General features: G+C 44.5%; 1 long non-coding RNA gene across 1 annotated transcript; it reads left to right on the top strand.

The window, feature by feature from the left end:
- Nucleotides 1–3,266: 3,266 nt before the first annotated feature.
- On the top strand, nt 3,267–6,479 carry LOC106724448. Its single transcript, XR_001360249.1, has 3 exons — nt 3,267–3,704; nt 5,357–5,534; nt 6,228–6,479. It is a non-coding gene; the product is annotated as an uncharacterized LOC106724448 (long non-coding RNA).
- The last annotated feature ends 6,673 nt before the right edge of the window (nt 6,480–13,152 follow it).

Genomic DNA, 13,152 nt, shown 5'->3' with positions numbered 1-13,152 from the left:
GTGTCTGGTTGTACAGCCTTTAGATTATTGTATATTAAAACATTTAAAAATATGTTTGTGTTAAAAATGGCTGCCATGCCCTGACCGGTTTGGCTTAGTGGATAGAGCGTCAGTCTGCAGACTCAAGGGTCCCAGGTTCAATTCCAGTCAAGGGCATGTACCTTGGTCCTCCCGAATCACATCTAACCTGTTTGGCTACTTTTATTTAAAAATGTACTTTTGAAACCAGAGGAGATACTGGCTTTCCTGTCCAGGAGGGTCATGTCATTCTTTAGAAAACATAATTTAGAAAGCAGCATTTTAACCACCAAACCTAATGGTGTTGAAAGTAAATATCCTCACATACTCTTATAAATATTTGTGATTTTAGTGTGTCTGGTTGTACAGCCTTTAGATTATTGTATATTAAAACATTTAAAAATATGTTTGTGTTAAAAATGGCTGCCATGCCCTGACCGGTTTGGCTTAGTGGATAGAGCGTCAGTCTGCAGACTCAAGGGTCCCAGGTTCAATTCCAGTCAAGGGCATGTACCTTGGTTTCGGGCACATCCCCAGTAGGGGGTGTGCAGGAGGCAGCTGATCGATGTTTCTCACTCATCGATGTTTCTAACTCTCTATCCCTCTCCCTTCCTCTCTGTAAAAAATCAATAAAATATATTTTTAAAAAAATAATAAATAAAAATGGCTGCCATGACCTCCCTCAAGGTGTGAACCAGGTTGTATTTCCCTGCCTTGTTCACTACACGAGATTCTCTGTGCTTGTCTCTGTTTCTGCCTTTTCTGTAAGAAGCACTCATTACTTTGTACCATTGGAAAAAGGCACAACAGCAATGTAAATAATAAAGCATCTGGATTTTTTGAAGCTTTAACCATTTCAAATGCATTTTCGGCTAACAATGTTCATTGTGCTTTCTGTTTGGGATCATAAAATTGTATTTGTTAGCCAGCCAAAAGTGAATGTTTCCAGTTAACAAGTTTATAATGTTCTGTATATAAAGTTATTTCTGGTGTTAACTCTTATTATGAGCAAGGCCCCTACTTACATTCTTTAAGAGAGAGGTAAAAGAGAGGGTCTCAGTTGTCTTCAGCTCAAAATAATCCACCTGCCAAAGCGGTATATTTTGAGGAGGCCTGTTCAGAACCCCTACACTGCCTTTAGTTGGGGGGGCTTACCTCCAAGCTGTGTGTGGTGGGCTTTGGGGAGTGGGGAGATGTCGGGTCAGCACTTCTGGATTGTGGCCAGATGCCCCTCTGTTTAGGTTCTTAAGACTGTCCTCCGAGGAGGTGCAGTTAGCCCTCAGCGATCGGGAGTCGGATAGATGAAAGGCTGGTCTGTTAGAATCATGTATTATGGGATGAAGGAGGCTTAAAACTTGGACATTGGTTTTAACATAAGAGAAGACATTGCGTCTACAGCCTGTGCCAGTTTGAACTGTATCTATGTGTATCTAGGTGCTAACTTGGCAATTGGTGGGAGGGGCCCGCAGTTGTGGGCCTCAGTCTCCTTTTGATGCACAGCTAGGTAATTTTATGATCATCTGTTTCAGGTGTATAAACTTTCAGAGAGGCAATAGAAATAAATAGACTACCTTTTATTGTTTCCTTATATAATTTTCCTGTTTATTACTTTGTTTTGAAACACTATTAAAATCTAAATTAACATGCCAGCTGTGGGAATAATCCCATTAATTTAATCAGACAAATGTATTCTTGATGCAAAGTATATATTTCCATTTCATTTTAAGGACTAAACCTCAAGAAATCACGGCCCAAATGCACAAAGATGATTATATTAAAACTAGAGGCCCGGTGCACAAAATTTTGTGCACTCGGAGGGAAGGGGGGTCCTTCAGCCCGGCCTGTGCCTTCTCGCAGTCTGGGACCCCTTGAGGGATGTCCACCTGCTGGTGTAGGCCTGTTCCCCGGGGGGTCGGGCCTAAGCTGGCAGTCAGACATCCTGCTGGCAGCCCGGGAGCCCTCAGGGGATGTCCACTTGCCAGCGGGGATCAGACCCAAGCTGCATTCGTACTTCCTTAGTGCTACTGAGGAGGTGGGAGAGGCTCCCGCCACCAGAACTGTCCTGGCAGCCGTCAGCCTGGCTTGTGGCTGAGCAGAACTCCCCCTGTGGGAGCACATTGACCACCAGGGGGCAGCTCCTGCATTGAGAGTCTGCCCCCTGGTGGTCAGTGTGTGTCATAGTGACCAGTCATTCCCAGTGGTTCTGCTATTAGGGTCAATTTGCATATTACCCTTTTATTATATAGGATGTTCTTTGCAGCACTGTTTACTGTAGGAAAGAAAGCAATTCAAATCTCTATCAATAGGGGATTAAGTACATTGCTAAAAATTCATACAAGGAAAAACTATGTAGTCCTTTAGAAAGGCGGCATAGATTTAAATTTATTGATGTGGAAAGAAGTGTATACTATGTGGATAAAAAAAAAAGCATATTGCAAGCCATACATATAACATGACCCCGTTTCACGTATGGATGTCTTTTAATGGATTCATGTAAGTATATGCATAGAAAAAAATCTGGACAATATACACAAAATGTTAGCCAGTGATTATCTCTGGGTGTCAAGATTATGGGATTTTATTATTTTTGTTTTTGAATCAATAAAGAGGTTCTCCCCAGAACAACTTAAAATACTTTTAAAATTACTGTGAGGGAAAACAAGCAGAAAGAGAGATTGGACAGAGATGGCCTTGTGGATTGAGGACAGAAGTCTTATCACATGTGTGTTTGGACACATTGGAGTGAGTGGGGAGTAGAGGATTTAAGTGGAGATCAAGGCTGGAAACCAGGCTGGCATCCCACTGTGACTGTCACTGTTTAAAAGTTTTCCATAATTTTGGACTTGAAGCCAAAGATGGTGGGTGTGACCTGAGAATGGGAGGTTAGGGGGTTGAGGGCGGGGACTAACAAGATGGCAGAGTGGGCTGGAGGGCCAGAGGTGAGTCCCATGGTCAGTTAGGGCTGAAGGACATCATAACATCGTAACACTCTCAGGTCCACCTTTGGCCTACCTCATCTCCAGATCCCCCCCAAATTGTGTTGCCTTATGAGTGATGGTGAAAAAGCCGTTTTCCAAATTTTGAGTAATGTGAGCAAAAGAAGGAGTTAACAGTTAGAGGCAAAGATTGAGGGTGATCCAGAATGTGGGGGCAGCTGGGAGAGATGCAATACCTGTCCCTGCCTCAGACCCTGAGAGGTGATGAGGGGCCAGGCTGACATCCTGCCATATATAGGATCATAGTTCGAGTCATTTTAATTCAAATGTCCTGGACAGTTTGACCCGGAAGTCTAGGGTTGTGGAGAAGATTCATTTGGCTCACATCTGGGTTAACTTACACAGACATACACCTGCGTTTCCTCTCCCAGCCAGCCAGTGCCTTCCAGGGGTGTGGAGGAACCAGGTGTCTCTGGCAGCCCACCACTTGGAGGCTGCCCAGTAGCTTTGCCGTCTTAGCATTTTGTGGGGGTGTATCATTTAATACCGTGAAAAGCCTGTTGTATGGCCTACATGGTATGGTTGAAATTTTTAAATGAGGAAAGTGGGGCTAAGAGAATTGGCTGCACCCCCAGAGTCATGCATCTGGTGTCATAGCTGGTGGAGCCTGTTCTGACACCAGCAGGTGTCACGCAGTTCAACCCCGTGCTGACATGATACTGGAGTCGCGGCAGGCAGAGCCACCCACAGGTTAGGGCCCAGTCCCCACAAGACTGCCCCAGTGCAGACACCAGCCAAAGTCTCGGGTCCACCGGTACTTCCGACTGACCAGCTATGAATTCAGGGTTCTCAGCAACCCTTTCAGGTTTGATAGTTTACAAAAAAGGCTCCCAGAACTCATGGAAAGTGCAATCCTTACAATTACAGTTTTGTTTTATAAAGGACACAAGCCGGCACCAGCCAAATGGAAGCGATGCATGGGGGTGTCTGGGAGGAGTGCAGGATTACTGCCCTTTCCCTGAGGGTGGGTCAGGGCTGTCACCTTCCCAGCACTTGATGTGGCCACTCACCCATCGGCAAGCTCCCCACACTTCTCACGTGGGTCTCAGCATGCCATTGGCCACGTGGTTGAGCTGTCTCCCCCTCTGCCCTCCTCAGAGGGTTGGGGAAGAATTCCAACCTGTAATCAATGTGTGCTCAGCCCCTCCCTTGAAACCATCCAGGGACCCACCTGAGTCACCTAAGGAGGTGTGGTCCAAGGGGTTCATTATGAATGACAAAGGACACTCCTGCCACACAGGAAATTCCAAAGGCTTTTGAAGCCTGTTTCAGAAACTGGGACAAAGATCAGCTATATTCTGCCAGGGCCAGAATCTGAATCCAAGTGTTGCCGTTTCCTTTATTTTTATTTTTATTTTTAAAATATATTTTTTTTTTGCTTTGAGGTGTATGAGCTTCTTGTATATTTTGGATATTAACCCCTTATTGGATATGTGGTTTACAAATTTTTTTTCTCATTCCATAGGTTCCCTTTTCATTTTGTTAATCGTTTCCTTTGCTGTACAAAAGCTTTATAGTTTAATGTAGTCACACTTGTTTATTTTTGCTTTTGTTGCTTTTGTTTTTGGTGTCAAGTCCAAAAAATTATTGCCAAGACCAATGTCAAGAAGCTTACCCTCTGTTTTCTTGTAGGAGTTTTATAGTATCATCAGGTCTTAAGTTCAAGTCTTAAATTCATTTTAAGTTGATTTTTAAAATATATTTTATTGATTTTTTTATAGAGAGGAAGGGAGAAGGATAGAGAGTTAGGAACATCAATGAGAGAGAAACATCGATCAGCTGCCTCCTACACACCCCCTACTGGGGATGTGCCTGCAACCAAGGTACATGCCCTTGACCGGAATTGAACCTGGGACCCTTCAGTCCGCAGGCCGACACTCTATCCACTGAGCCAAACCGGTTAGGCTGTTTCCTTTATTTTATGCCACCTTCTGCAGCCACCGTGACCGCCTGTATTTCACACTGCCCTTCTCAGGCCTGCACCTGCTGCTTCTGCCCTGGACTGTGGCATAGTCTTCGGCCCTGCCCCTTTCTACTAAGCAGTGGCTGTGCCATTCCTTGTAGATAATTTGAACCTCACCCTTGCTTCAACCCAGTGACTTTTACAGAAGTCTCGGAGGCCCACCCTTCCCAGGGAGCTGACCCGTTGGGGATGGCTGGGATGGCAGCCAGGAATCCGCAGGCTGGGGCAGACAGGTTCCTCCGTGATTCCAATACATGTGGCCTTTGGTGGTCAAGGCAAGTCCAGATGCTTTAGGAACACAGGAGTGGGTGAGAGGAGGCTTCCAGGGGGAGGGGATGAGATCCATGTTGAAGGCTGTTTCTTATTTTTCTCCTTCCAGCCTCTCCTGGCATCCCCTGCCTGAGCAGACCAGCCTCCCGAGGCTGGTATTAAGCATCAAGGCTCTCCTTTTCACTGCAGTCTACCTTTCCATTTGTATTTCTTACTGCCCTTCACATCCCCTTCATGCAGCAGGCTGAGTGGACCATTTGCATCTACACTTGCCTCCGTTTACCTAGGTACCTCATAGAATATAACAGGTGCTCAATTGGTTTAATACTGTAACTCTAAAGACCAAGTACAGGTTGTTTTTCCTCTCTGCATAAAATTAGAATGCATTGATGTCATAGCATAGACATAAGGTAAAGTAGGTTCTGGACCCAAATCCACTGGGTGTGTGTGTGTGTGTGTTCCCCACACATTCAAGCAATCCTTCGACACCAGCAGGGTGACCAAGAATTCAGCTGAAGCTGACACTGTCTACCAGGCGACAGCTTCAGATCCCACAGGTTAAGGGCGCAGTCCCACAACAGAGCCTGCCTCATCACCACTACTTCTGATGCCAATTGAAAAAGTCCAAGTTGTCATCTGGGCTTCTGACTGCCTACTGGCTATGAATCCGAGGTTCTCACAACTTGATCTTGGGTTTGATGAGTTTGTTAGAGGAGCTCACAGAATTCAGGAAAACAGTTTACTTACTAGATTACCAGTTTATTATAAAAGTATACAACTTCGTGAGGAAAGAGTGCAGAAATGAAAATGGAGTCATTATAGTCAAGCTGCTAAATTCCTAAAATCAAGTAGGCTGAGGCCTGAGGAAATGAGTTTACTCTTGCTTTAACTAGCCTGGGAACTTAAACTTTTGAACTCTCCAGGTATGTCTGGAGATATATGTACAGTATATCCTATATATAACCTCATCACCTCTGAAGGACTTATAACAGAATATTCACATACTTAGCCCACCTGACATCCATGACCCAGACCACCGGACATCTGGAAGATTATCATCTCAGGTCAATCTAGAAGCCAAGAATGCATGACTGAATCTTTTTAATAATGTAATTTTTCCTGTAAGAACTCTTATTTTTCTTTCTTTTTTGAAACACTCAGGATATTGCCTAGTTGTGTTTCCATTTTGCAAGCCCTAAGACCCTTGAGTAAAAATCTTTATTTATTTCTAACCAAAGCCTCCTGATTCATTTGCATTCTGTAGACATCAGGAACAGCCAATAGAATAGATGGAGGAGAGGCATAGGGCAGGGTATGGGGAAAGGGTGAGGGGTTGCCATGCTCTGTCTCCAAGGCACCACTATCCCCAAATTTCCACGTGCTCTCCAACCTGGAAACTCTGAACCCCATTCTTTTGGGTTTTTATGGAAGCTCCATTACCTAGTCACAGTTGATTAACTCATGGGCCATTGGTGATTGATTCAACCTTCAGCACCTTTCCCCTCACTGGAGGTCGAGGTGGGGGGGATGGGTCTCTAAGTTACCATTCTCATTACAAGTTGGTCCCCCTTTGGATGTTGGCAGTCAGCCCACATCCAAAGGGTCTTTCCAAAAGTCACCTGCCTTTGTCCTAGACTGAAGGGGTGGCTGCTGGCCTATGAACTTGGTGATCTCCCCCCCACCCTTGCTTGACACCTGTGTCACAGCATCAGTATTGATGTAGCTTTAAACATATTACTTAGTCTTTACCTTGATATTCTTATTGATTGGTTGGAATTATTGGACAGATTATACATACACATGGTTCCAAATTCAAATGTGAAAGAGCACATGCAGTGAAAGTCTCCCTCTTGCCTCTTTCTCCCAGCCACCCAGCCTCCCTCCCAGGAGGCCACCTGTGCACCAGGTTCTGCCTAGCTTCCCCCAGATGTGGAGGGATGGGTGAGTGGGCGCACCTAGTTAGAGTGATGGGGAGGTTTGGCTAAAGCAGGTGTTCACACTGGCAGCTTTTGGGGTGCCTTATTTAATGGATTTAAAGCAAGGAGTTTCTTTTCTCTTCAAGTCCAGGAGGGAATCCAGGCATCTAAAAACCCTGAGTGATTAAATCTTAAGATTGGAAGACTTTGTAGATAGGATAGCATCCAGGATGGCCCAGGATTAGAATAATCCTCCAGTCTCGGATTGAGCACGACTTTCTGTGGCATGCCACTCCATTATTGATCACTTACTACCTTTTATAACTCATTGTTACTGTTACGTTTTCCTCCCTGCAGCCTTCCTGGGTTTACTGAAGTAGCACACGAGTCTATTTGCCTCTTCGATACCAGCCTTGGAGAGTCCAGTGTTTGCAAGTGAAAAACGTCAGAGGGACTGCCACAGCGCCCAGCTATTCTTAGTTATCTGCTGTCTTTAGCTGACGTAGTCAGGCCACCATGGGGCCAGCAGGCTGCCCTCCTCACAGGAGGTTTAAGGAAATTGTGAGGCTGGCTCACCTCTTAAAAAGGTAGCAAAGAAAACCTGGGACATGACTATTTTGGGAAGTCTTGGGAACTGCTATTTTAATCAGAAATGAACCCGAGTTGAAGCCTATTGGGGGAACATGATCACTCTTAAATGTCTCCTAAGTAGGATTTGGCAAATACTTTAGATATAACAATCAACATGCTTCTCTATTGGCCAGTGATTATACTTAAGCAAATTAAAGGGCTAATTCTTAGTTATAGATCTGGGGAGTGGGATACAGAGTCATCTCGTCTGTCATTTTCTGTGTCTGTGTTCAGTGGTGGTTCCTGATGACTGTGGACAGGAGTGTTCCTTTGTGGGAAATAAGATAACCTGTGGGAAACCTCAGTGGCTGTGAACGTAGGCAGTGGAATGTGGGGACGTCCTTGGGCCGGCCACCCCACGCTGGAGAGCTGGGAGACATGCAGAGGGAAATGGCAGTGTCTCAGGGTCCAGTCTGCTGGATCTCTGCATTAGCAGCTCCTCCTCCTGAGGTCTTGGAATTCCTTTACTGGATGATTCTGTCTTTATTTACATAGATCTGGGATATCCTCCGAAGCCTGTGGGAGGAAGTGTGCTGATAAGGGAAAATGAGGATGGCAAATTTTTTAAATTTACCATTTATTTTAAAGTGGGTGAAAATAAAGAAAAAATTCAGTGTCATTAAGTATATTCACAGTGTTAGGCAACCATTACCACTAGTTCCAGAACATTTTCACCACCCCAAAGCCAAAGAGGATGGCAAATTTCTGATATATCATAATTCATCCACACAGCAAGATCGCACAGGGACACAAGATGGTGTAATTTTGTTACTGGCCCAACAATTTAAGTGCGATGTCCATGATGTTCTCCTCAAGAGATGCACACATTCACTCTTCACGCATCACCTGTGTGTAGTAATAAATGAAGTAGCAGGGGTGGAGTGCATAATCGTTTCCCCGACAATTAGACACGGTGACGACGCTGGAGCCCCCATGCAGGTTTAGGGTGGATGGGATTGCAAAGGTAGGTTCCCACTGGGGGATTTATAGGCAGGGTTGTGGATCAGATCATATATTTGTGAATAATTCTTTAAGAGGGAGGCTTCGTAGGTTCCCACTGGGGGATTTATAGGCAGGGTTGTGGGTCAGATCATATATTTGTGAATAATTTAAGAGGGAGGCTTGAACATATTTGGAGGGGAATTTCTGTAAAAATTTAAAAAGTAGAAGTTAATAAATATTTTTTGGTTTGTTTGCACAGATTTTCATTAGGGTAAGTAGCTACTCACAAACCACCCCTCACTTCAGGGTTTTATCTGATACCAGAGACAATTGGGGTTTCATCTCATGACCCAAAGAGCAGAGTTCTTAGAAAAAAAAATCTAATATGTCAAATGGTGAGGGACTAATAGGACCAAGAGCTCCGGAAGGGTCGGAGCCAGAGCTGACTGAGTAGCACATGCTGACGTTACAGGGGACTTTTCTAAGTTTGGTTGCTGTTGTGAGGGAAGTGGGTTTTTAACAGTACTTTCTCATGGGGGGATTGTTGTGTTCATTATGTGTTTTTTCTTAAATAAAACATAAAGTAGAAATGAAGGAGGAATGCCATAAAACATAAAGTAGAAATGAAGAAGCAAAGATAGAAGCTAAATTTCAAACTCTTACCATGACAGTACAACACATTTACTGAACACAGCGATCTGTTTCCCAGCTAGAATCGCACAGCCTACATCTCATCCAGCCTTCTGAGGTTTTCATAGTTCATAATCGATTGCCTACTTCAGAAAGCCTGAGATATATATTATACATATCCAGACTGGACTGAAATAGGTTTGCCTTCCAGGAATTTGTAGTAACCAGAAAGAAGTTTAAGATGAAAGTGAAAAGTCTTGTCTTGATTTCTAATCTGCAAACTAAAAAAAGTGAGTCTGGGCAGAGGTGAGGTTTCAGCTGCCTATTCAGTAACCATCAAACGAGGGTCCAGCCAAACCTCATCTGTCTTGGATCAAAAGTGAATTTACTAGAATGGTAAATACTAGTAACAAATGTGACCCAATACTTTCACACTTCTCCTCTGTGTAATTTCCTTTTTATAATTCTGTTGTTTCCAAAGTGAATAACAATATGGATTTGTCTCTCTGTCCACGACACTTGGTTTTTCTTGACACAACAAGAACTCTCCTATATCCTGCGCTTGGTGCGCTCTGCCCCATGGCTGCATGTGGGGACGTCATCAGAGTGTTTTGGGGGTAGCGTGGGCTTACTCCTGAGCTGGTAACCCCAATTGTTGAGCGTTATTTTAAATAGGCCTCCGTTTCCAGAATATAATATAGCAGAAGCGGTGTGAGCCACTGATGCTGCTTGGCTGGGAGGTCAGACTGAAGAAGAGAACTGCTCATGATATGGTCTACCTGCTTCCAGGAAAGAGTTGGAGTAGCTTATGTAGTGAAGTGCAGCATCAGGCAGGACATGAAAAGGAAATGTTAGCAGAACGTCGCTAACATTAGCTTGTTGTTTTCTGAAAGTTAAAGTAAAAAAGGAAACGTTCCTCTGGATCTGATAAGACATTCAAACAGTGTACCCAGATCTTGGAAGAGTTGCTAAATTGGGTACAGTGCAGGTGAAGCACGACTTTTGCCCACATGCATCCATGCACTTGTTGTATGTTTGCCCTTGTACTCTGATGTAAGCATAAGCAGAGCAGGTGCGCCACACCTTGCATTGCAGAGTTGCTTACCTGTGGACCATGGTTATGGTGCTGGTTATGAGAGCAGTGTGGGTGGAGGGTGAGATTTGGAGCCCCATCCAGCTACCCTGGGTTTGAATCTGACTGTATCACTTAGCAAATGTTTGTTGATCTTTGGCAAGTTTATTTAGTTTTTCTTAGTCTCAGTTGTCTTGTCTGTAAAGTGGGGGTTTTAATAATGCCTTCTTCATGGGAATCTTAAAATGATTCAATGAGAAAATATACGTAAAGCTGTTAAATAGTGTCTGACCTATAGTAAGAACATAAAAAGTAGTAGCTAATTTTATAGGAAAACACGTTTTATAGGCTAGCCAGGCTTTCTCCTGAGATAGGAACTTCAACAGTTGAGTGTTAGCTTTGCTTCAATTTCTTGAAAATAGTGTAAGTAAATATAAGTCACCAATGCCACTCAGCTAGGAGGGTCAGGCTGATGAAGGAAAAAGAACTGCTAATTAGGAGTTCTAGTCTTCCATCTTCCAAGAAGGATTTGAAGTATAGTTTATTGGAATTAAAAAAATAAAAAAATCAATGTGAAGCTACAAACAATAAAAAAAGTTCTGTTCCGAGTTGCTAAAAAAAGTGTATTAACCTGGCAACACAAATTAAATTAAAATTGGAATAGTTTCTAGCATGTTAAAATAATGTTTATAATACATTTCAGTGTGCAGGTTTCCTATCAGTATAGCTTGACAAATTTGTTTTGAAAATCTGTGCCCTAATGCTGTACACCTAATAGAGTGTGCATTCTAGAGGGAGAGACTGACAGTAAACAAATCAATTATTAAAATTACATAATAGGCAATACCAAGTATTGGCAAGGATGTGGAGCTGCCAGAACTCATATATATAATATATGTATATAGCTTGTGGGAGTATAAACTAAGAACCACTTCAGACAACTGTTTGGCAATATCCAGTCAAATTAAATATATGCAGCTGAGAACAACCCACACATTTGTCAACAGTAGAAGAAGAACCCACAACATAATTCATGATATGTTCATACAGTGGCATAGTATACATGAAATAGCATGAACAGCACACATGACTCATAGACTTCAGATGAAGCCAGAGAAGTAGGACAGAAAGAGTACACATTGCCCAATTCGATTCACCTGAAGTTCAAACGAGGCACAGAGGTCCTCATGCCAATCCTTCTGGCGAGAGTGGCTGGGAATAGCAGGAGGGAATCGTTCTGTTTCTTGATCTGGGTCTGGGTACCCTGCTGAAGGCTGGGCTGCACATATGGGATGGGCGCTTTTTGTATGTAAGTGACTTTTCAATGAAATGTCCATTAAAATATAGAATAGGTCCAATGGTGATGAGTAATATGGAAAAACCTCCAATGGGGACTGGTGCTGGGGAATGGTAGGCTGGGTTGCAGTTTTCTTTTTTGTCAACAGTAGATGATTTTTTACAGAGAGAAAGGGAGAGGAATAGAGAGTTAGAAACATTGATGAGAGAGAAACATTGATCAGCTGCCTCCTGCACACTCCCCACTGGGGATGTACCCGCAACCAAGGTACATGCCCTTGACCAGAATCGAACCTGGGACCCTTCAGTCCACAGGCCGACGCTCTATCCACGGAGCCAAACCGGTTAGGGCTGTGTTGCAGTTTTAAACAAAATGGAAGGGCTGGCCTCGATGAACTAATGTGGGATAAAGACCCAGGGAGCGGGGTGTCTGGGCCCAGGTGGCTCAGGTGAGGAATGGCACAGCAAAGGCCTTGAGGTGAGAGCAGTGAGGAGTGTGGAGTGGCTGGAGCAGTGACTGACCGGCCTCAGCACATCTTTCACTCTTACTCTGAGTGGATGGGAAACCCTGGAGCATATGAGGGAAGGAGTGAAATGAGCCAACCTGTAAAAGATCTAGTTCTAAAAGATCACCGTGGTTGGTGTTGAGAGTTTCAGCGGGGTCAGCCTGCAGCAGTTCCTCGTGTTGTACTGGCTCTATAGTGATTGTCGGTCTTGAGTATGTTCCCCAGAACCAGTTCACTGCGGTGCCAGGAAATGCTGCTTGTAGTACAGTCTTGCAGAACTTTCTAAGTGGCCTAAGATTGGCCATTTGAAGCTGTTGCATGAACTTCAGAGGTACTCACAGTCAGCCGTTTCCACTTCCTGGAACCTCGCTGCTGTCCGAGCTCTCCAGAGCGCTCATGGCTTCCCAGGACGGGCTTTCCAAAGCGCCTGCCTTGGAGGCAATAGCTGCAATCACATCGTCAGTTTGTAACTGAAAGTATTAGCAACTCAGAAAGGTATTTAGTCCTGTGTTCACTGAATATTGAACAGACTTGTGGCATTTGCATTGTATATCCACCAAGGGGTGATTGAACATGAGGAGAACAGAGAAGGGAGGGAGAAGAGGTGGCCATCACCCATCTCCTACGATTGTTGGTAGGACGTCTTCATGGGTGATGGGAGAGGAGAAGGCTAGCTGAGCAGAAGGCCTGGTCTTGTCCAGGGGGGAGGTTTCATGTGAAGGAGGAGGGTATATGCCAGGAACACTGAGCACACCTGCTGGAGTGAGAAAGGCAGGAATCGCTTGGAAGCCAGCCCACCGGCGGGCAGGGTGCTGGTTTTGTCCTGGGCCAGGCTGGGAACCCTGGCAGGCACTGAGTCTCCCCCCTCGAGGCTGGAGCTCTGCTCGGAAGGCCTTGGGAAGGGAAGGAAGCC

This window comes from Myotis brandtii, unplaced genomic scaffold (genome assembly GCF_000412655.1).
Source record: "Myotis brandtii unplaced genomic scaffold, ASM41265v1 scaffold83, whole genome shotgun sequence".
Lineage (NCBI taxonomy): Eukaryota > Metazoa > Chordata > Mammalia > Chiroptera > Vespertilionidae > Myotis > Myotis brandtii.
The sequence above is the reverse complement of the archived record's forward strand: the minus strand, read 5'-3'. Positions and strand labels throughout refer to the sequence as shown.